Source organism: Monomorium pharaonis, chromosome 7 (assembly GCF_013373865.1).
Source record: "Monomorium pharaonis isolate MP-MQ-018 chromosome 7, ASM1337386v2, whole genome shotgun sequence".
In the NCBI taxonomy this organism is placed as follows: Eukaryota; Metazoa; Arthropoda; class Insecta; order Hymenoptera; family Formicidae; genus Monomorium; species Monomorium pharaonis.
The window spans coordinates 11,398,344-11,420,079 of record NC_050473.1 but is presented as its reverse complement, the minus strand read 5'-3'; the positions used below and the strand labels follow the sequence as shown (position 1 = coordinate 11,420,079).

The window sequence follows — 21,736 nt, the reverse complement described above, 5'->3', positions numbered from 1 at the left end:
TAGCGATGACAACATTTCGATAGATTCGACTATTGATCTCATCATGCTTCTTTTAGAGATTGTCAACATTTTTTTAAAATAAAATGGTATTTATTTATTACAAAAACCATATAGAAAATATTCAATAAAAAAAAAACAATTTACAGATTGACATACTTTATACCCGGTTAAATTTAGCTCTTAATTTTCTTAATTAGAACTACTTTAATTTAAATTATGCCCTCTAATTAAAAAAACCGATGGATTTTCTAAATAATCGAGTTATATAAACATTCCGTTAATTATTATATTAATTATTAATTATTAATATATTAATTATTATAATACGTTAATTAATTATTATTTATTAATTCTGCAGTGTATATTACTGCTTATTCTGGTTTTTTAATTGTCTTTCTTATTATACGGCACATAAATTATGAATTAAAATTAACTTTATTTCAAATTTTAACACTTGTTGTATTGTTTAAATGGTTTTAAGTGACGGATTTCTAAACGGTCTGTCGTAGTTTGTGTTTCACTATTATGCGATACGATATCTTATCGATTAGCGATTATCCTAACGATAACATAATAAAATTTCTATCACTGTACGTCTTTCTCGTTATTTAAATACTTGTCCAAACACATACGGAGACGTTTCTTTTGTTTTATCTTCGAGTCACACAGACGAGGTCGATTTCAAGCTGTTAAAATATTCCTGCGATACGTCGTGATTACGTGACGTTAAACGACACTAATTAGAGCCGAACGTTCGGCTCGAAAACACCCGGGGCCCGTCTTTAGAAAGTATCCGGCGTATATCCGCCTACGGGATCTATATTCCGACGAGGCGATTGTTTCTGTCCCCCGTAGCTTAATATTTACCGCATGTTAGGCCCGATAAATGGGTTAATTGTCGCACACGAGCCCCCTACCTCGGCTACGTGATTTGAATACAGTCCCATGAGTTTCTCCCGAGAGGTAAATACCCGATTGTGGCGCGCAGGCGACGTACGCGGGGACCGTTCCGGGATGCGCTCAGCGCACTTTGATGCTCGGCCACCTAAATTCTAATCAGGTGAGAGATTCGCGATTTACGCCGCTCCCAACCGGTAACGAGGAGGCCCCCGGGCCAATTCTTCACGCCTACCGTATTTAATAGATGGCCGTGAATCCCGTCGATCGTGTGATTAACGATCGTCTGTCGATGTCGTCGGTCCGTTTTCTGCATCCGCGTGTTGCGGTCTTACTGCGGATACGGAGGATCAGATAGGAAAAGGCGGATAATTGCCCAAGATTATAGGACATTATCGATAATGGGACACGCAGACAGAGTAATTATGCAATAATAATTCATAATTACCGAGCGTTTCAAGTAGCATGTCTTGCTGACGCTTCGCGAAGCTGAAAACGTTAAAGTTGGCGCATTTGTCATTCTTCCGTTTCAACTTAAAACATTTTTTACGAAGAGAGAAATGAAAGAATATTTGGGATGAAAAAGAGCAATATGCGGTGGCGATTTTGCTTCGGTTTTGTTGAAATTTCACACTTTTAATTCCACTTGCCAAATATGAAAAATCCCGCGCATTAACGCGTAATATTTCAGGCGCCTAAGATTTTCGTTTATTTTTCCTCTTATCTTTAAAAAAAAAAAAAAAATTCTTCGTCTCTCCGACGCCATACTAATATCGACGCGGCGTCAGCGGTTCGTGGCTTCGGCGCGATGCGATTAAAGGCAGAAGTACCGCGTCACGAAGCTAATAATCTCGTCGAATAGCAGCGCCTTACGACAGCGGAAAAAAAATGATTATTCACTGCTCCCTGATTGATGGATGATCGAAAGCTACAATTTTCTAACATCTCCGCTTATAACCATTCTGCTTGCCACCGATGGCACGCGACCTCGTTGCCTTAATCTGAACTCGTTGGTCTTCGATCCCCCGGTTCGTCGTACTCTTCTGATAATGCGCCCGATCGTACGTGCTTACTCCCGGCATTGTCGAGCGATCGATTATCTTTCCCAGCACTGCAGATACGACGTATCTGTTCTATAGGTCGCGCTGTTACATAACATTTTCCCCCCGTATTTATCTCGGTAAACGCGCGCCGCCGGTGTTCTGTATCTGATAAACAAGCGACGCGCAAATATATAACAACGCGAGATAATGTGCAATACACAACATTACGCATACATACTCCGTTATGATTTGAAAGAAAAAACATGAAATTAATATTTAAATAATTTTACGTTATTACACGAGCGCGCACTTCGCGCATAAATATTCCCTCCCTTTTTTTCCACGAGGTAGGGAGTCCGCCCCTCGGAATGACGTAGATAAAATTACAGATTTTTGCGAGCGGCTTTTCGAACTATTGGTCGTCGAATTTATACTTCAAATATACAATTCCCCGGGACAATTGAATTTTACGTTGTAACAAAGTATACACATGTGCATCGCCCGCGATATATATTCTCTGTAAAATTTTCCCACACGTATACGTCCCGGGATATCCCCGAGGCGTTGAATACACATTCCTCGCTGCCTGTATATTGACAGTTTCCACAGAATCAACGAGCGTGCGCTCGCGTTGTTGTTGCTGTTGCTGTTGCTGTTGCTGTTGCTGCTGTTGAAGGCTCGTCCGTGTTACCGGCGATCGTCGCGCGATTTCATATCCGCAAATATTGTGTCATGTTAAAAATAGCAGTTTAACTTTCCACTCCTTTACGGAGGGCGAGCTTTATGCTCGCAACTTTCTACCGTATAATTCGGCGCCTCTCACCGCCGGCTCCACCCCTGCCGCCGTGTCGTCATTATTACCGATTAACGTCACTCGTTTCCGGCATTCCTAATCGCTCTGTTATCCCCGTCGGATGACTCGGCGCTAAACGCGATGATTAATTTATCGCGGACTCCTTGGGGGGGAAAAAAAAAATATTGTCTCGAGAACACGGAAAAGTCGCTCGCGTCACTCGGCAGACGAAACTTGAACGAGATTTCTCGAGCGACTTACGAACGCTGTTACGGATGAGTTTCTTTTTATCAAATTGCTCGTTGACGGCCGTGTTATATCACGGCAATACCGCTATCATAGACGTAACGAGTTATGCGAGCGGGATATGCTAATTAGCTGATAATTACGGTCGCAATTTTCAACCCGCGTTAATCTCTCACTTAATGGTTTAACACACTAACTTTAGCTTGCGATAAGTCGGCACTTTTCTTTGCGGATCGTCGAATTTTGCAGCAGCACTCGGCACAACGTCGTCCATTAATTAAGTGGGAAATAAACGAGCGAGAGTCATGAATAAGATTCCGCCAACTGGTTTAAGCTAGCTCGCTCGCCTTTTTCTTTTGCAAAAAACGAATTACGGCAGTCCTAGTTACTTATGGAGATACTTTCCACAATCGTAAATTGTTATCGATCAAGCTCGCTCGTAAGTACACCGAGAAAAAGAAATTGCAGTTACTGTAATTTTATTATGATTTTATAGTCTTCCGGTGCCAACTATATAAATACTTATTTTGGTTGTTTTAGTTGTCGTGCAAATCATAGCTATTAGTTATTATTACCATATAAACATTATAGTAAACGAATGATTAAAAAAAAATAGTTATATGCACTATAATTGCGATCGCATATTATGATATCGAATCTATAATCCCAAGTGGAAAAAAAACGATAAAAGAACGTAACCGTTTCATTTACGCGTATAACGTAATTGGAACGTTCAGCCGGAAAACGATGTTTTTAAGATTTTCTCATGAATGCGCGAATCGTGCGTGCACTTCCTGCGTAAACGAAGCCGCGTTTCCCATCACACGGATGACTTCCTGACTCGGTTTTTTTTTAATCGCGCACGCCTTTCAGCTCCTTATAGTTTTCTAACAATCGCTCGTATTTGTCTTCCCGTAGACAAAGGTTAATTGCAATCAGAGGGACCGTGTTAACGATGCCTGGAGACTTCGCGAGAAGCGAATTTCTCTGTTTGTGACAATGAAATGATCTAAGGTCGAACTAATGATGCTTTAAAGTAAGTTCTTGACTTAATTTAATAACGATTATTGATTCTATAGAAACAAAAACGCTCTTTAACATACGTATAATAATTTCGACGATAAATACCGTCGAAACAAAAGAAAAAGCAAAAGAGAGATTTTGAATTTAAAAAAAAGAGGAAATCGAAAAAACCATGAAAAATAAAAAGCATAAAATGCACGCTTTAAAGCATAAAATAAAATCGCGTTGTATGCGATAAAATTTAAAGCCGTGCTCACTTTTCCGCGTGCGTCCTATGACGAATATTTCAAAAATAAAATTTGATATTTTTTTCTCGGTTTTCAAAGCTGCCCGCGAATGATCTGCATCGAGTTAACTCCTGTATACAACCGTATAACTTTTACATAAAATTTTTTATGGTCGAGATACCATGCATTCCACAATTCTTTAATATACGTACAGTCACAAAGCTAATTGTCCAGGAATAAGATATTATTTTGTATCATAAATTCACCACGTATTATAATTTTTAAAGGAAAACTTAGTTTCGTGACTGTATACCTATTACTCCGAGTTGCAACATCGATAAGATACTCATTTCTCGCCAAGGATCGTTAAATCTGGGAACAGTCAGCGGAGATAATTTTTACACCTTAGCAGCGAGAAAATAAAGTTAAATTTTCTTTAATGAGCGAGATTTTATATCTATCTCTTTCATTTGTCCTTTTTATTTTTAGAAAATATTAATAAAATCTACATATAATAATCTCAAATAATTAATAACGAAATGACTTTTAATTGAGATGTAAAAACCCGTTTCAGATCGTTAACGCGAAAGAAAATCAGGTGACTATTTCTTAAACGCCAGATCGCCAGAATCGTCCTCTAAGCTCATCCTCGGGGAGCGGGAAGGCGGAAATTGCTTTAGGATTCACGTGCAATTAATATCTGTTTTCTACGGTCTACGTGGACGCGCGTGTCACAAACACTCGAGGGGAGGAGGGGAAAGGGGGGAAACGCGCGCGAGCGTGTGTGCGTTACACGCGAGCGTGTGCGCGCAAACGGCAAAGGTGGCGAAGAACGCAGATTGCTAAAGGCGCTGTTCCGGTGACCTACTCCGCGATTATCACTCACTGTGGCCGATCGTCGATGCAAGTGCGTGAGCGTTAACTAGTGTTGCCAGCTACACCGTGTGCGCCACGACGACGAAAGGAGGACACCACGCGGAGGACGTAATCGCGTAAATGTCGTCACGAGTCGTCTCGTTTCGAGCCCTTTCCCGGGCCCGAGCGATGCACCGACAGGTGCATTGAACCGACCATATTTCTCTCTTTCTCTCCGTCCGGATCGCGATTTGCTTCTACGACCTTAGCGCGAAATTACCCGTGGCTCCGTTGCCACGAACGGCAATTAATTTCTTAGCGTGACACACATTGCCGTGTCGTCGCGACAACTTTATACTAACGCGAGATAAATAATACGAAGTCCGGTAATAGGATTAACATTGCATTATCTAATAAAATCTTTCGAAAGTGGCAATTTACCTCGGCTACCGTCGCAATGTGTTATACGAGAGTTTTCTCTCGATGTTATTACTTCTGAGTTTCCGTGTGATGCAACAAATTGAGTTCAATTTTACATTTTGGAATTTCGATCTTTCAACATTGCCACATTTTGACATAATTCACTTCGAATTTACTTAAGAAATTTTTATCTGCTCGTTAGCGCGATTGAACATACAATTTTCGAAGTACAAAATATACAATTTCGTCATTATAAAATAATTCTACAGAGTCGCGCGCTGACTTTCGCTGATATTCTTTCGACTTTCGAGAAAGGGAGATACACTTTGTCGAATCGTGGGAACACTGTGATGCGTTCGAGTTAAATCGACGCGAAAAAAAAGTTATACTATACTCTCATTATATTTCTTTGCCTCTCGTTATTAAGGCAATCCAGTTCGCCGGCCAATAACCAGATACCGCCGATTTCTGGCAAGCGTCCGCGGAGAAAGTATGGCCGATCGAATGATGCTGCGATCGATCCGGGCGGTGAAGCGTGACCGATTCGCGAATCGAATGTGTTCCTTGATTGCGAAACGCTTCTTGCTACGTCTATCCTACCTTCGCGCGGCTTTACCATAACCGTTGATTTCTCGTTCTTTTTTTTTTTTTCAACGCACAGCTGTTTCAAAGTCTGTAAGACAGACTCTCTCGTAAGCGACGTTTTTACTCATCTTTTAATGAGCCGCGCCTCGAAACTTTACAGGCTGTCAAACGTTAAAGTATTAAATTATTAAAATGTTAGCCGGCGAGTTAAAAGCTCCTGAAATTTTGCTAGCCCGATGCGAGAGCGTCCCATATATATATATATAACGAGGGTGGAAAAAAGATTGTTAAACAAATACGACACACTTTCGTCGAATATTCGGCAAATGAGGGCATTGTTTGGAGCCTGCTTAACATATATTTCCAAGCTGTTTGCACAATCGTGGCCGCGACTTTCTTATCGTGACGTCATACATTTATCGCGACTCGGTGTGTGAGGAATTGAGCCTTCCAAGCGTGTTTTGTTGCCCGGGCTCCCTTATTCACCGCCCTTGCAGGTTGCGGTGTACGTTATCTTGCATAGTTTAAAGCTCGTCGTGCGAGGTTTGACGTCGCCCCGAGACAAGCGCACGCGGCATGATTGATCTCAACGGAGGCGCAGATAGCGGAGAGACAACTCGGTACAATGATTCCTTAATGTTAGTTGCGCGCGGCAAAATACGGCGAGAAAATAGCACGGTATTTATCACGCAAACAAACTTGCAAACAAAGCAGGCGAGGCAACCTGCAATTAACCATCCCCAGAAGCAGGGGAAGCAAGGCACGGTAGGACACACACAATGGACTGCAAGGAAGCGGCCCTTCCTGCCCAAGTGGAAATTCTTGTTACGCGTTGCTTTAACTGATCTCACTTCTCAAATAATGTGCAAACTTTATGCCGTAACAAACGGGAGATTTTTCGAAAATTTCTTATCATGATAATTATCAAGTGCGAAACATTGTGGGGGCTCGCTGGAATCAAGAGGAATGTTCCTTTTAAACGAAATTTAAGGGACTAAATGTTTTCTGGAAATGAAGAGGCAAACGTTGTGATATTCTACCGTTCGAGGGTGTTGCGAGTGTGTAAATTCGGGTGTATAATGGATACGCTAATGGGCGGGGAGATGCGAAGGAATTCTCTACGAATGTTTGCCAGGTTTGAAAAACAACCTTGACCCAGTCGCGTAAGTGCGTGTCCGATCGTCGTGTATCTGGAAATAGTAATTTTACGACCAGCTCGCTCTCGGACGATTCATTTTTGCACGTACAAACCGCAACCGGCACAATAGAAACGCATCGTTGCAACGCGCTGACGTAAGAGGTCTGGTGACAGATCTCATTGACTGAGGCGCTTTTGTCACCTTTTTGTCTTGCGCGATATGAGGCAACAGTTAATGGTTGGGTAAACTTTTAACTGCGCGCACGGTAAGAGATAACTTGCAAGTGCACTTAATTATTATCCCTCGCGATATAAATAATCATACGGTCGGTATTCAAAACTTAATGATAAAATATATAACATTTAGATTAAAGTATAATTTATATTGAATCGCTGAGCAACGACGAGTTATAATTATATGATGAATGCGTTGAGTAATTAAACGTTAAATGCATTTATTAATATTCTATTTTTTCATACAACCGATCTGATATAGAAGGAATTAATTGTGGAGATCTAATAGACGTTTAATTCTTAATTAAAACAGAAGTGCAAATCTCTTTAATTATTGGCATCTCTTCATTAATTGCAAGTCTTAAATTGCGATAACGCCCATTTAATATTAACAACAGTGATAATATTTCATTATTGTAAAATTAGATCCTCTTTAGACAAAATTAAAAACTGAACAAAAGAATTTGTAAGGCGCGACGAGACCGCAATGCGGCCGCGAGGAGTATTACTGAATTTAAGCGTTTCGAGCGGGATATTAAAGCAACTAACAAAAATACCTCCTCCCGATTACACGGGCGCGTAATTTATGCGGCTCATCGCCGTAGCCGCGCTGCTATAATAAATAATTTCAATAAAAGGGCTCCGTTTATCACGCAAATTCAATGGCAGCGTTTGCTCCGGCCCGCGACCGTGGCTCAAATTTGTTTCAATTAAAATCGTAATAGAATACATTATCACCAGCCCGGTGCGCGCCGAGCATAAATTCTCCCGTATAATCCGAGATACTCGAAAATATTTCTTTCGATTACTCGCGGCGGGCGCGAGTCGCCTGACCGTGGAAAAAAGTCGCGAGAATTATCACCCTCGCGATTTTCGACACACGCGAGTGCGGGCAGGCGTTTATGGTACGGCTTCATTAACGGCTAATTAAGCCGAAGGTGAAATATTCGGCTTAGATTAGAATCCCCAGAATCGAAATCGGGAGTGAAAGGTGTTTGAGGAGATAAAATTAAAACACCTTTGTCCGCGCCCATTTGCACGCAAGAGACGCGAAGGGGTCCACAACGGAGGAGCCACTCTCTGTAATCGAGGCCCGAGGTTGAAATTTCCGCCAAGGGAAAGTCGGCTGGACGTTCGTCAAAGAATATACGCGCCTGCTACCGATTTCCACCTTTTCTGGGCCACCCTGCGGAGAATATCGGAGACGGTGGAACCGTCCGTCGACGATCCGCATACCACACAACCCGCCGGATGATCGCGCGTATACGTGTGTAACGTACGCGGCCACGTACACGCGCGCGCGCGCGCGCGCACGCACACATTCGCCGTTTAGGCCGGAGGAGGAACGAGACACTACAAAGTAGCGTGCCACGGGAGTATGGACCTTGCGAGCGGTCAAAGTCGTGGCCTACTTCACTTCCTGGCTTCGAGAAACTTTCTCCTCGTGCCGCTCGTGCTGCGCGTTCGCGCGAGAGAGAACCGTGAGCGAGGGGCTCTCGATCGGATATACCGATCGTCGTCGCCGTCCGATCGCCCGGTCTCCTCTCGGGGTGGACGAGATCCCGGAAGACGGTCGTGTTCCGCATTTGCAGTGCTAAACGTGACCTTACGTTAATTAAAAAGATAATTATCTGCGATCTTGATAAGAAGCGATGAAGCTTAGACGGCTGCGTTTATTAATGCGCGCTTTGCGTAAGAGCAAAGTATTTTACGTAAACGTAAATTGATTCGTTAATAGCGGTGAGAGATGAGCTCTCGAGTGAACTCTCACCGTGTGTCGTGTGCAATAAATTTACGCTTAACAGTTCGTGGGCTAATTCTTATTCAGAGAGGCGCACTTGTTAATCTAGTTCAGCTGTACTATTTCTAGGAAAACTTCTCTAATTTACATATTACTATATCACACGTTATATTTTTAACGTATAACACATACGAATCGCTGTTTTTGCTTTTCGGACTCTTTTATTGTCGATATTTCCAGTATTCTCGCTTGCAAAATTGGAATTGTCTTATTCAATTGACACAGAAATAAGGTTAAAAATCCGAATAGTTTTATAATCCCGCGACATTTCCAAAATAGATATAAACTCAGCTTTTGTTTTTGGAAAATGGATCAGGCTGATTCTAATTTCATTTGAACTCGGCGCACTCGGTCGGATATGTGCGACCAATCGGAGGAATTGACACACACACACCCCGCCGTTATTATCGACCGCGCGGCCGAAAGCGCCGTCTCTGTCTCGTCCTGATTTTTGTTAATCGGCCACAGCGCAACAACTAAAAAAGTATTATTTGGAACGTTCCATTGGCCGAGTATCCGCGGTGCATCCGAGTATGGGCCACGATCCATAAACCGTGTGTACGAAGCGTGCACCACTCGGCCTGCCTGCGCCGGCTCAATAATCCGCGGGCGACCGGCAGTAAAGTATCCCCGCGCGTATATACCCGAACGGAACAACCTAAAAGGAATTGGTACCACGGAGTCGTAAAGGTATATATCCCCGGCTCTTCCCCCGGCAGCGCATTATCGCCAATTCTCCGGAGGAACCGGCGCGGCGGCGCGGCGGCCCGGAGTTTCACCGATTATCTCGCGCGCGCGATATCGTCCGTCCCGATATGCGTCCGATTTGATGCGCCCGTTAGTTCACCTCGGAAAATTACAGCCGACTGCCGGCCGACGCGACGGGTTTCGGGGCTCCCGATTGTAACCCGTTCAGGGCCAGAGAACGCCGCCGATCGCTATGTTCTGATTGCTTGAGGAATCAGAGCGTCCTCTCCGCCGCTGGCCGCTGGGCCGATTCGGATTTCGCAAGTCACTGTGATTTAGACGATGTTACCAGCAGCAACAATACGCCGCTAATTAGCTACCGCCGTACGAGATATCTATCTCTATCGTTTGTCTCGCCGGAGGAAAGTTTGATGGCGCGAACCAACAGCTCTCGATTCGTTTCCCCCCCCCAACTTTTGTTCACCGAACGTTTATAGAACAGTTATTATACTCACAGCTGTGCTTCCTTCGTGTGTATAGGTTTCAATTAATGTTCACATAGTTATCTTTAAAATGAAAGTTGATAATGCAATATAATGAAATGTAAATTATAATGTAAAATATAATATGAAGTAAAAATGGATAGAAATTAATCACGTAATGTGAAGAGGTAAAAATTAATTAATTCTTGTTATAAATTTGTATTTCTCGATTGGCGAGTGTAAAATGGAAAACTACAATTATATATCGTGCGCGTTATATTTTAGATATAATGCGTTAACGTACACGAAGGGAATTTGCGAGCGGGCGATTATGGACCGTTCAAATTGATGGATATATGTAGGATGAAACGAATCTAACCGTCAGTGAGCAAGTATTCTGTTTGCGAACGGCGGGTGAATGTCAATCGATTCAGGATGCACTTCGCAAAAGCTGTGGGAGTGCTAGATGCGATTCTCCCCGCAGTATCGATGCGGCTCGAATTCCATTGCGAGAAAAGCCAACTGCAATGCCATTGTTGGCGAATATACTGGCTCGATCGCATTACGGAACTTACAGTAAAAGCGCAGAAAGGAAAGGCCACGGCACTTACAGCGGTTGGAGGTCCGATCGGCAGAAATAAAATGGCGCAAAAATTAAATAACTGTAGATTATAAAACGAAATAAACGATAATGTAATGTAATACCTTCCGAGGTCAGCGTATATAATCTACAATAAAAAGACATGTATCTTTATCAAAGAAATCCCCTAAAAAATTGTTAGTCGAATCTATCGAAATGTTGTCACCGCTCTTTCGCGACGCTTTTGGTTCTCCGTTGCGTTAATTATCGTGATAGACTGTTATCGCGGAGTTAGCAAACAATAAGAAAAGAAAGATGCGCGATAAGAGAAGAAAGAAATCTACATAACTTTAGGTTCTTCACAATATTCTCGGAAAAAAAATTTTCTCTATAATATATACAATGCTCATATTTTCAAAGGGGAGAGTCAACGTTTCGTGCTTCAAACGACACATTTCCTCCAGAAGATCGTAGCGGCGATGTGCAAGCGATGCGTAGAAAAACAAATGCAGGAGGCTCTTAAATGTGCTTAATTTTTGCACCATATTGGCGATTCATAAGCTCGTTCCCGTATAATGCCCGGGAGAAAATACTGGTAATCATTGTAGGCATAATGGCAGTCGTAACGGCGTAATGATAAGAGTTTATCCGCCGTCACGGGAAGAATATAATTATCGCCGTAAGTTTCACTGGGTTGTAAAGTCAGTAATGCGAGTAGAGATATCCCCCGACCACAAGGTCGCCGGATCCCGAGATCTGCGGTGGTGGGAGAAAATTAGACTCGTTTCACATATTTCCTTTCATTACGCTATTCCATTTAATTTATGTGTATCACTCCAAATCTAAGTGTTTTATACGGTGTTTTAAAACAAAACACTAAAGTGTTTTATCGAATCAAATATATGAAAATAAAACAGGATAACTGTTTTATACATCGAATTAAAACATCATAATGTTTTATTACAAAACGATTAATGCGTTTTACATAAATAATTTACTTATGTTTTTAAGCATTATATACACAGAATAGAAAACACTAAAATCGTGTTAAAGTAAAATACTTATAGATAGAAATATCCACCGTGGCGTGTTTTCTTATGAACAAAATGCACCTGTTGTATAAATAAAAGAAACTCATGAGAGCGCGAAAAGAAGTCAGATTTCGCCATCGACATATAATATTAAACTGAAATAATATCAGTCTATAAAAGAAATCGAGAAAAATGGAGATGAACGGAATTATCAAAATTTTTATTTCAAGTATAAAATATTCTGGAAACAAAGCATTTTTGCATTTTTTAAGAATACATGTATGTTTAAACACTTTAAATGCATTAAATCCACGTCAAAATAAAACACGTAAGTGTTTTGAAAAAAAGCACTTTATGCGTCTTTAATACGTTTCTAAATGCTTAAAAAAGATGACTACCAAAATTTAAACATTTTAAGCGTTTTAAATAAAACACTTGGATTTCCAGTGTGCTGGTAGAATAAAATTGCAGAATTTATTAGCAGTTATTAGCGTTAAAACAAGATAAGACTGCGATAGTTCACAATACAATTAACATTAACGAGAAGGGATCGAGAAACGGTCGTAGCAGGACTTTGGTAACCAAATAATATTTCTCGTGTGATTTTTACATATTTTCTAATTCTTTGGGCTATACGCGTCGTTACTTTCGGTATTGAAACGCAGCTCTTAAATTGCATCAGGATCAGAGTATTAAATTAACCCTGATTCTAACACGCATGTGTTAAGATCCCGCTCTCTTTCTCCTCGAAAAATTATCATGGTTGTTGCCCGTCGTTATCATTTATCTAACGTAATGTCCACTTGACAAGAAGTCGTGTGTTACAGCGTGGTACGTAAAACGCGGCTGCAATCGATTATTCGTGCGACGTAAACGACAACGGCGGAGATTAATAGTCTACCTCGTCGCGAGGAGAGCCGCTCTGTAATAAAATGACGGCACACAAGATGACTGCTTGGCAACTATTTCTTTACACCGTAATCCGAAGCGCGGCAAGTATAACGCGACTGAAAAGGCAGAAGAATTTAATAATCCCGAACGCAATCTTCACTCGTTCTCGGGCACCTCTTCTTATAAAGGCACCACTTAATGCGATCCTGAATGAAAGACGTCGAAGAAGAAGAAGAAGCGGCGTATCGCGGCTGTTATCCTATTTACCTGTAGAATCTCGACCATTCTCCGGATGCGCGGGATGCAGCCGGTGAAAGTGAGTCCAGGGGCGTACTCCGGTCCGTTGTCCGTGAGATTCGATCTGCTGCAAAGGAAAAAAAAAAAAGAAGACGCGGCGCGGCAGCGTCTTCTTGGGAGGAAACTAACGTAATTATCGTCTCGAAAGCATTTCGAGCGCGAAGATGACGCCGGCAGCGATCTCATTGGAGACTCGTGTCGGACTTCGTAAAGAAAGCGTCGCGAGAGAAGAAGCTTAATAAACGTCGTCCGCGCATTCCCGTTGGGGTGGGAAAAACCAGCTCTAAATGATTTACATATAAGAGCAAGAAACGTAGCGCAGCAATTATCGATAATATTAATTCGTAGTAGTCGCGTGACGCGACATATATTACCGATTACCGAAGGCCAGACGTGCGGGACTTTCGAGAAATAATTTCGTAACCGTAACTTTCATTGACGTCATTCTATATCCGGACATCCGTCGGCCGTCGCGTGTCGCGTCTACGTGCAAGAAGCACGAAGCGATAAAAGTGAAAAGTGAAAGCGGTAGCTCTGCTTATAGATATTGTCATGCGAGAGGCGCATATGAAAATAGCAACGAAATTAGCTTTCCTTTCACTCGTTCATGCTCGGATTAAAAATACGTACCGAAAGTATTAATAATGTGCCGTTTGTGCTTTATACTCTCGTAAATGGATTATTTAAGCCAATATACTCCGTGATAAACTGAGCCGGCCGCAAAAATGTCTTTTAAGTTGTGAAGGAGCGAGAGAAATGAAGGACGCTCTTCGTCGGTTTAGCTTTCAAAAGAATGGGACAGTCCGTAAAAGGATTAAGACTTCGTCTCGCGATAATTTCTGATGAGAGACGACACGACTATATACGGATTTAAATCTTCCCCGTTCTTTTACCGCCGACTTTTACGGCGGCAAGCGAGGGAAGCGGTTGATACACGGAAAGATTTTTCTCTTAAAAATTACCCTGAAAATCGTGGTAATTATGGGACAACGTAAACCTTGAAGAATTTTACTATACTTTTGACAAAATTTGCTAAAATTTTAATAAAATTTGGCAAAATTTTGTAAATTTTACTATACTTTTAACAAAATTTACTAAAACTTTGCCGAATTTTATTAAAATTTTACTAAATTTTAGTAAACTTTACTAAAAGTATGGTAAAATTCTTCAAGGTTTACGTTGTCTCGCAATTACCACAATTTTCAGGGTAATTTTTGAGAGAAAATTCTCTCCGTGTACGGGACGTGCGAGGACGAAATATTCATCATCGCGCGAAAACGGGGTTGACGCCGGTGAATCATTGTCACGCAAATGCGTGACGGTAGGTGGTCGACCGGTACGGAAAATTGACGCGTGGGTGGCGAAAGTGAGCGTGTCGTCGACTTAACGACGTCGTCCCGAGATTAGAGGAGAGAAAATGGAGCGCTTTTTAGTGACGTCAACGTAATCCGGTATGGTATCATCCGACATGGTATAATCCGTTTTTCTATTTCTAATCGATGAGTAACGTGACGCCTTCCTCCGGGAGAAAGTGCGCGGTTTTTAGTCCGCGCGGGCTGGCTCGTCGATTGAACAATCGCATCCGACGATGACTAATTCTCCTCGGGAATTTTTTCATCCGAATTACCGATTCACGTGTACAACGTCCGGTTGCGCTTATTTTCCATCGACCGAGGCCTTATGCTCGTCGATACGAATAGAAATCAATTAATTAGTTTCATCCGAAATCACTCGAAAATCTCTAATAAAAAAAGAGAGAGAGAGAGAGAGAGAGAGAAATCGACAACCCAGTCGAAAATATCGATCGCGTTCCGTCATCTCGCGATTAAATCGGGTTCCACCGAGTCATCGGGGGAAAAGAAAGGATTTCCGATTAACGCGGATTAACGGGATGACACGACGAAACGCGGCGGGTATTGTGCAACCTGCGGGGAATTACAATTCACGGCGCGACAAGAGTGCCTTCTAACATTTCACCGGGGAGCCGTGAGACGCATACGCCAGGCAGGCATAGATACCTACTTTGCTAAATACCATCCTCCGCCGTGGATTCGTGGACTGAGCGACGGTCCGGGTCCGCTAATCCCGGGTTAGGGGCTCGCTATCCCTTTTTAAATTACAGACCTTACATGCAGCGCGGCGTGTCGTCGGCGCGGAGAGAGAAAATTTAGTTAAACGACGGCAGAGCGATACCGAGGCGGAGCGCGCATCCGGTCCTTAGTCACATTACCGCGTGAATGCTGCGTGAAATGGTACTATTCCGCGAGGATGGCTAATTTTAGTGAAAAGTAGTTTAAACCGAAACGAAAGAGAGCAGCTGCTCTCGCGCGCGAGTCCCCGCGCGCTTTTACTATTTTACGACGAGACGACCGCGTCCAACTTCTTTCGGCGTGTTTTTTCCTCTTTCGTTTTCGTCCCCCCACCCCTCCTCCCCCCGTACCGTAAAACCGCGCAAGTAAAGCCGGTTTATTTTACGGCCGCTCGAGATCCGACGCCCGTGTGTGTTTTTTCGATTTATAATACGTATCGCGAAATGCGATTTGGGGCAAGATTAAATTTTTATGGCAGGGTGGCATAAAGTGACTGACGGAACGTCATAATAAATGCTTTCGGATTACCATATTTTCATATTTATGAGCCGCTTTTTTGACAACTGCTAGGACGTAGCTAATTGGATGTAATTTTTTTGACACGACGACGGGCGCGCGGCACCGAGACCGCTGGAAGGCAGATTTTTGCCGGCGGCAAAAATCGCAGCGGCTCCTCTACTTTCGCGATCATTTCGCGATTGCACGTTGCGGGTAATACGAAAACTACTTTCCACCGTATCGGGCTTAACGAAGAGGAGCTTAGTACGAGCGACGATCGCACGTCAAGGGATTTTGACGCGTATATTACAATTTACGTGTACGACACGCGCGCGCGCGCGCGCGTATGCGTGAGCTTAGGAAGCGTGCACGTCAGGTTGTATTACAACGTTAAACTTCTCATCACCGGGCGATTAGCATATAGACACACTGACACACTAAGATCCCGAATCTACGGATCGCCCTAGAAATCGTGATCCTCCTTCGGACCGTGAATATTAGAAATTGAAAAGGAGCGTTTTCGACTGTTGACAGTCGCCTTGTTAGCATTCCTTCGCGGTTCCCGTTTAACGGGGCGTTTACGAAGTGAAAATTCATTTTTGCGCACAAGCAGGTCGATGACGAAATTAAAATAAAACGCTCTCGGAAATAAAGCGGTTATCCTTCCCGCGGCTCGTGCGTCCGGATCTCGATTCCGTGCGTCAAATTAAATTGAAATGTTTTGAAACGTAATTCTCGAGGCGAACAAATAAACTTTTAATTTTGGGGATCAATTCTCGGGGATGGGAGGCGCTTCCGCAAAGTTAACAATTTCTTTTAAGATCGTGGGTGCAAGGGCAAGAATTTCCAGGAAATTTCACGACCCCTAACAACTTTTGCAGGATGCATGTTCAAGCGAGCCGCATGTTTCGTTTGCTGAATTTTGTCCGGCCCGGCGAAATTCAATCGTCTAGCTTTTACTTTATTATAGTTCAGCTTCCCGTTCTACGATAGAGGTGAGTAAAGTGCGGGCCAGGTATAATGTGTATACGCGCCTCGCCTTGGCAGTCGCCGTAACGTGTCTTGAGCGAACGTGGTGACGAAGATTTATCCCGCACTCACCGTAATTACCGGCCGGCACTTTTCGTCAAGGTTTGCCGAATGCACTCTACACACGCCTCCGTGTTCCTGCTCCCCCTCCTCGCCCCTCGCGTTGCGCCCGGGCGTGCGGTGAAAGAGCGACGGGGGAAAGTCAGCGATTCAGTGACCCAAAATTACAGGCGCGTATAGGTAGGTAGACGCCGAATCGGCACGCTTCGCGGTGCCTGTAATAAACGCCCACGAAGCGATTGTCTTCGGGGGAATTGTCGAGAGACGATCTCCTCTCCTCTCCTCGCGCGCGCGCGGAGAGGATAATCGTCCATGACCGGAGATCGATGTGTGTACCTACTTCGAGCGATCTCTCCGCTCGTCATTTTGAAACCCGAAATGTACCATCGCCGGCATGTACCTTCCCTGCTCCCTCTTTGCAAGGAAAGATACCTGTCGATTTTATTAACACGCGATATCGTACGCGAAACGCCGGATATATCGTCACTAATTTTTTTTTTTCGCGTCTTCTTTACAAAGAAGTCGCAATCTTTGCGATTAATAATTAATTGCAGTTCACGTCACGCGCCCTCAGCGAAATCCCGAGATGGAACGCCTCCGCGTCTCGGAATGCGCGGTAAACTTGACGAGATTTTCGTAGAGGCGAGCAGCGGGAGGGCATTTAATTTGCTTCCGAGAGCGTTTTAATCGATCTCTCTCTCTCTCTCTATCTCGCCGTCGCGACCTTGAGAGAAGCTCGTGAAATTCTACAACGTACCACTTTTTCGTGGTCGAGATTTCTAGAGGACGGGCCGCCACGTGATCGCATACACCGATATGTGGGTTAATCCGTTTTTGCATAATACCGAACGGGGGACGATGATTGATCGAATTGCCTTCCCACGGGTCGCGAGTCGCGATGATTACGCGCGGGGCGCGCCCGCGCCGCTCCGTTGATGCGTCGACAATGTGTAATGTTAATCTCGTGGGCGCGGTACGCCAAGCTCGTGCAGCCTCGTGGAGTCCGAAAGTGTGCCACGACTAAATCTTCCGTTCGACTTAGCCGGACAAACGGCCGGGCGACGACGCGATCGAAATCGCGAGCCCGGTGAGCCTCTCTGCCCGCCACATCCTTTCGATACGAGTTTCGGTGCGGTCGAGAAATCGGTCAGACCCGCGGCTCTGTGCATACCTCCCGCGTATCTATCCGCGATCTATATACCTCGAGAACCGTCGATCGAAGGGTTCCTTCAATTTCCGGCGATTGTAATTAATGATGCGTCACAGACAGCGCGCATGGCTCGAATGAGAATCGAAATGACTTTCTGTAATACTATAATAACACTATAATTTATAACATAACAATACTGTAATAATAACTATGATTATTCTATAATCGTGCTATAATAATACTACAATCATTGCGAGGCCGCGGAAGAGGAGCGCGGCTGCAAAAATCGTAAGCTTCTTCGTTCGCGGGAAGATCGGGGATTTCTCGCTCGCGTTCTGCCCGCCCAGCCTGCGTGCGTGCGTGTGCATGCGCGGTCGTAATGCACATATCTCTCTCGATATGGATATAATAAATATCAGCCCCGGAGCGGTCGCGTGAGAGATGAAGGAAGACATAGATTCCGGGCCGCGCGCACACGTCTCGTATCCGCTCCGCGTTCGCGCCGTAATCCGAAGACGAAGAGTTCCAGCCGCGCGGAATATCCGAGAGATTAGAGCCTTAATCGCGAGAGTCTAATTGCTCTCCCGAGGCTACGGTAACTGTTCCAGACTGGTACGTTGTGTGCCAAGAATACCGGATCTTCGTATACACACGTACCCCGCCCGCGCGCGCAGCAACGCTCGGGAGAAAGTCCTCCCGAGTACGTGCGATATCCAACGTTACCGTTTCGCAAAAAGACCGTTCTCCCCTCCTCCCCCCCCCCCGAGTTCTCGCACACCCACCTCGCCTCACCGGCGATGGGCAGCCGTTACGCATCGGATACGACGGGTAATGACATTCACGCGGCGAAGTTGGCTTTGCATTGGAAGTTGACGTATCCACTTAAGCTTGATCGGTGGGCGCACCGTGACCGAAATAAACGTAAAACACACTTTGATAGAGCACAGCCGTTCCGACGCTAGACAACCAGGATGTATCCCCGGCATGCGTTTCAATATACTAGTTTATCGGAATCTGTCCATCGCACACACACCGTCCATCGCACGCGCGCGCCGATCGAATGCGTTCCGGGGAATTTGTTTCCCCGCGACGTGGAGCAATTATCGTGCTAATGCCTCTCCTCGACGGACGACGGAGACTGCCGGGCATCGTTTACGACGTGATTGCTTTTAATTATACATTTTAATGCGGGCTCTTAAAACGATGTTGCACTGAAAGATACCGTGAAGAAACGACGACGTTTATGAGTGTAAACTCAGGTGAATGTGTTTATTAATTTGACGTCCGATATTGGTGCAGCACGTGTTCAACTTCCCGTACCCGGGCTGTTCTCTCTTAGCTGCGGATTATTGATTTTTGGGCTTGGTCCATTTCTGTTCCCCCGAGGTCTGCAGTTAACAACCGCAATTTGCTCCTTTTTTTTTTGCTCCGGCCGGAACAAAACTTGTGCCGTTTTTCCTTGATATTAGCTTAGCTACCGTAAAAGAATGTACAGAGTGTCCCAGAAAATTTTAATTACAGGAATATTAGAAATTTAATAAACTTTTAATTTATGAAAGATTAGAAACTAATTTAATAAAATTCGTTTCCAGCAATTTGATTTGAGGAAAGAGATCTCTTGTCATCCCTCAAAATTTGAAATTAGGACGTTGTACAAGTTAATAAGGGGGCCTCATATTTTGAATTTAATAAGGCTGAACTGTGTCGAAATTACAGAGTTCACTTTCTATTATCCATTTGACTTTTAATACTTGATTCAAAAGGAACACTTTAAACTTCACCGCCAATTTAACAATTGAGGCTTTGATATTAAAATAGACGCCATGTGCTTTTAATATCTTCTAATTGAGAACATGTACAACGGGTGTTTGAGACGTCCGATGGAAAAGGCACGAAATTTATTTGTTACCGTGATCTTTCCTTTCTTTGGTTAAGCTCTTGCAACGAGCCTCTACTTATGTAGGTATCTAGACAACAAAGCAAGATCCGTGTGAAAGCCGCGCGGCGCTCTCCTGAATGGTCGCTGACGTCAGAGCGCGAGGAAAAATTGCGCAATTTCACCATTCCGGCCGACGCGGAATTTGTTTCGCGCAGCTTTCTTCCGGAATTGGATCTGCTCGAGGAGACGGAACGAGAGAGAAAGAGGAAAAAGAGAGAGAGAGAGAAAGATATGGAGAAAGAGAGAACGAGGGTGGAATGTCAATGATTCGTTTCGTGAAACACGCGGTGCATTGTCCCGCCTCGCGATGCCTGTAAGGCTTCCAATTAACATCAATTAACATACATTAATCCATTGTGTTTGATCAATAATGTCGGTAGGCTAATACATTAATTAGCATAATTACTGTGAAAGACAATTCACGGTGTTCCATTCGTAATTGCTGAAATTGCTTTAAATGACGTTGATTCGTCGATGGAAACGTGGTAACGAGATCGCATAGATATACAAGTCCAGAAAATTACGTGCTGTTTTATTAACTTGCGCCGAAGGTGGCGTTAAATTTTATCATAAAGATGCCATATCAGATCGTGCTGATCTCGGCCGATCGGCGTTAGTAAATATTTTATGTAGAGTATTTAGATATTATCTCGTTATAACTGCTATAGACGTTACACCATTCCGCTTTCAGTGGCGAGTAAATTGGAGAGTTTCCTTGACCCGAATAATCAGGACTCCGCGTACAGCTGTGCTTAACTTACTATTATAACAGCCCGTTCCGCACGTGAGTCTACCTTGCGCACGTACGAGCGCGTGAGTTGCACCTACAGATGATCGGGAGAAGAAACTAGACACTTAATAATACCGTAATACATGCTGACCTTCACCCTAAGTGCCTCTGTGACAATCGTTACCGGTTAGCGCCGCAAGTGTTACTTTCCTTCCGGTATCCGTCTCTCGGAAATATTTCTCGTATTCTCTCCTCGGCCTGGTTCGTTGCCCTCGAATCCTCTTCCATCTTTACGGGCGCGAGATGAGACCTCCTAAACTCTGTTCTTTAATCCCGTAGGATAAGAGTCAGTTTGAAACTTTATCCTAAGTTAACTCTTGCCCTAAATTTCATAGTTACTTTAAGGAGAGAGACAGAAGAGAAGGAATTCGCTTCAAACTTCTTTAAGATATTTCAATCTTGATTTCATTTCCACAGCGATTGAAGTAAGTGGCAGGAATCGTTAAAGGACTTGGTATGTTAAAGCACAGAATCTTAGATTGAACTTTCCGGATGGCGATAAATAAATGCGTTTTCAACCTTAATTCTTTTTACATCTTGTCACATATGATAACGTGATTTTTTTTGCCAGAATTTTAATTTTTACATTGCAAGATTACTCGGTTTCAAAGTTATTTAAGCGCACGTTTGTTTCGTGAAATTCGTTGCAAAATTAACTTCTCAAAATTTAGACTCATCTAATGACTCGTCGTTAAAACACCGCAAAACCATCAAGAAATTTTTTACGCAAATATAAGGTTTAATATATATTCATCGATGTATACGCAGCTTAAATTTTTTTCTCGCACGAATCTGATGCCGTATACGCATCGACATTCCGACAAGTATTACAATAAACTCGGAGAAGTGCAAGTACAATAAAAGCGCTGCGTTCTTGAGGCCGTGGCCCTGAACGTGGGCAACCGAGGACTTTCGCTGGCATCCGGCCTGCGTTCGACTTCCGCCGTCGC

General features: G+C 43.6%; 1 protein-coding gene and 1 long non-coding RNA gene across 2 annotated transcripts in view; one reads left to right on the top strand and one right to left on the bottom strand.

Moving 5' to 3' along the window:
- The first annotated feature begins 360 nt into the window (after nt 1-360).
- Nucleotides 361-21,736, top strand: part of LOC105830702 — a 44,412-nt gene continuing 23,036 nt past the window's right edge. Inside the window, exon 1 of the mRNA XM_036289541.1 lies at nt 361-1,060. The gene's annotated coding sequence lies outside the window, so the exon portion shown is untranslated. The remainder of the gene's footprint in view (nt 1,061-21,736) is intronic.
- On the bottom strand, nt 6,143-21,690 carry LOC118646501. Its single transcript, XR_004964065.1, has 2 exons — nt 18,840-21,690; nt 6,143-13,297 (listed from the first exon to the last, which is right to left on the bottom strand). It is a non-coding gene; the product is annotated as an uncharacterized LOC118646501 (long non-coding RNA).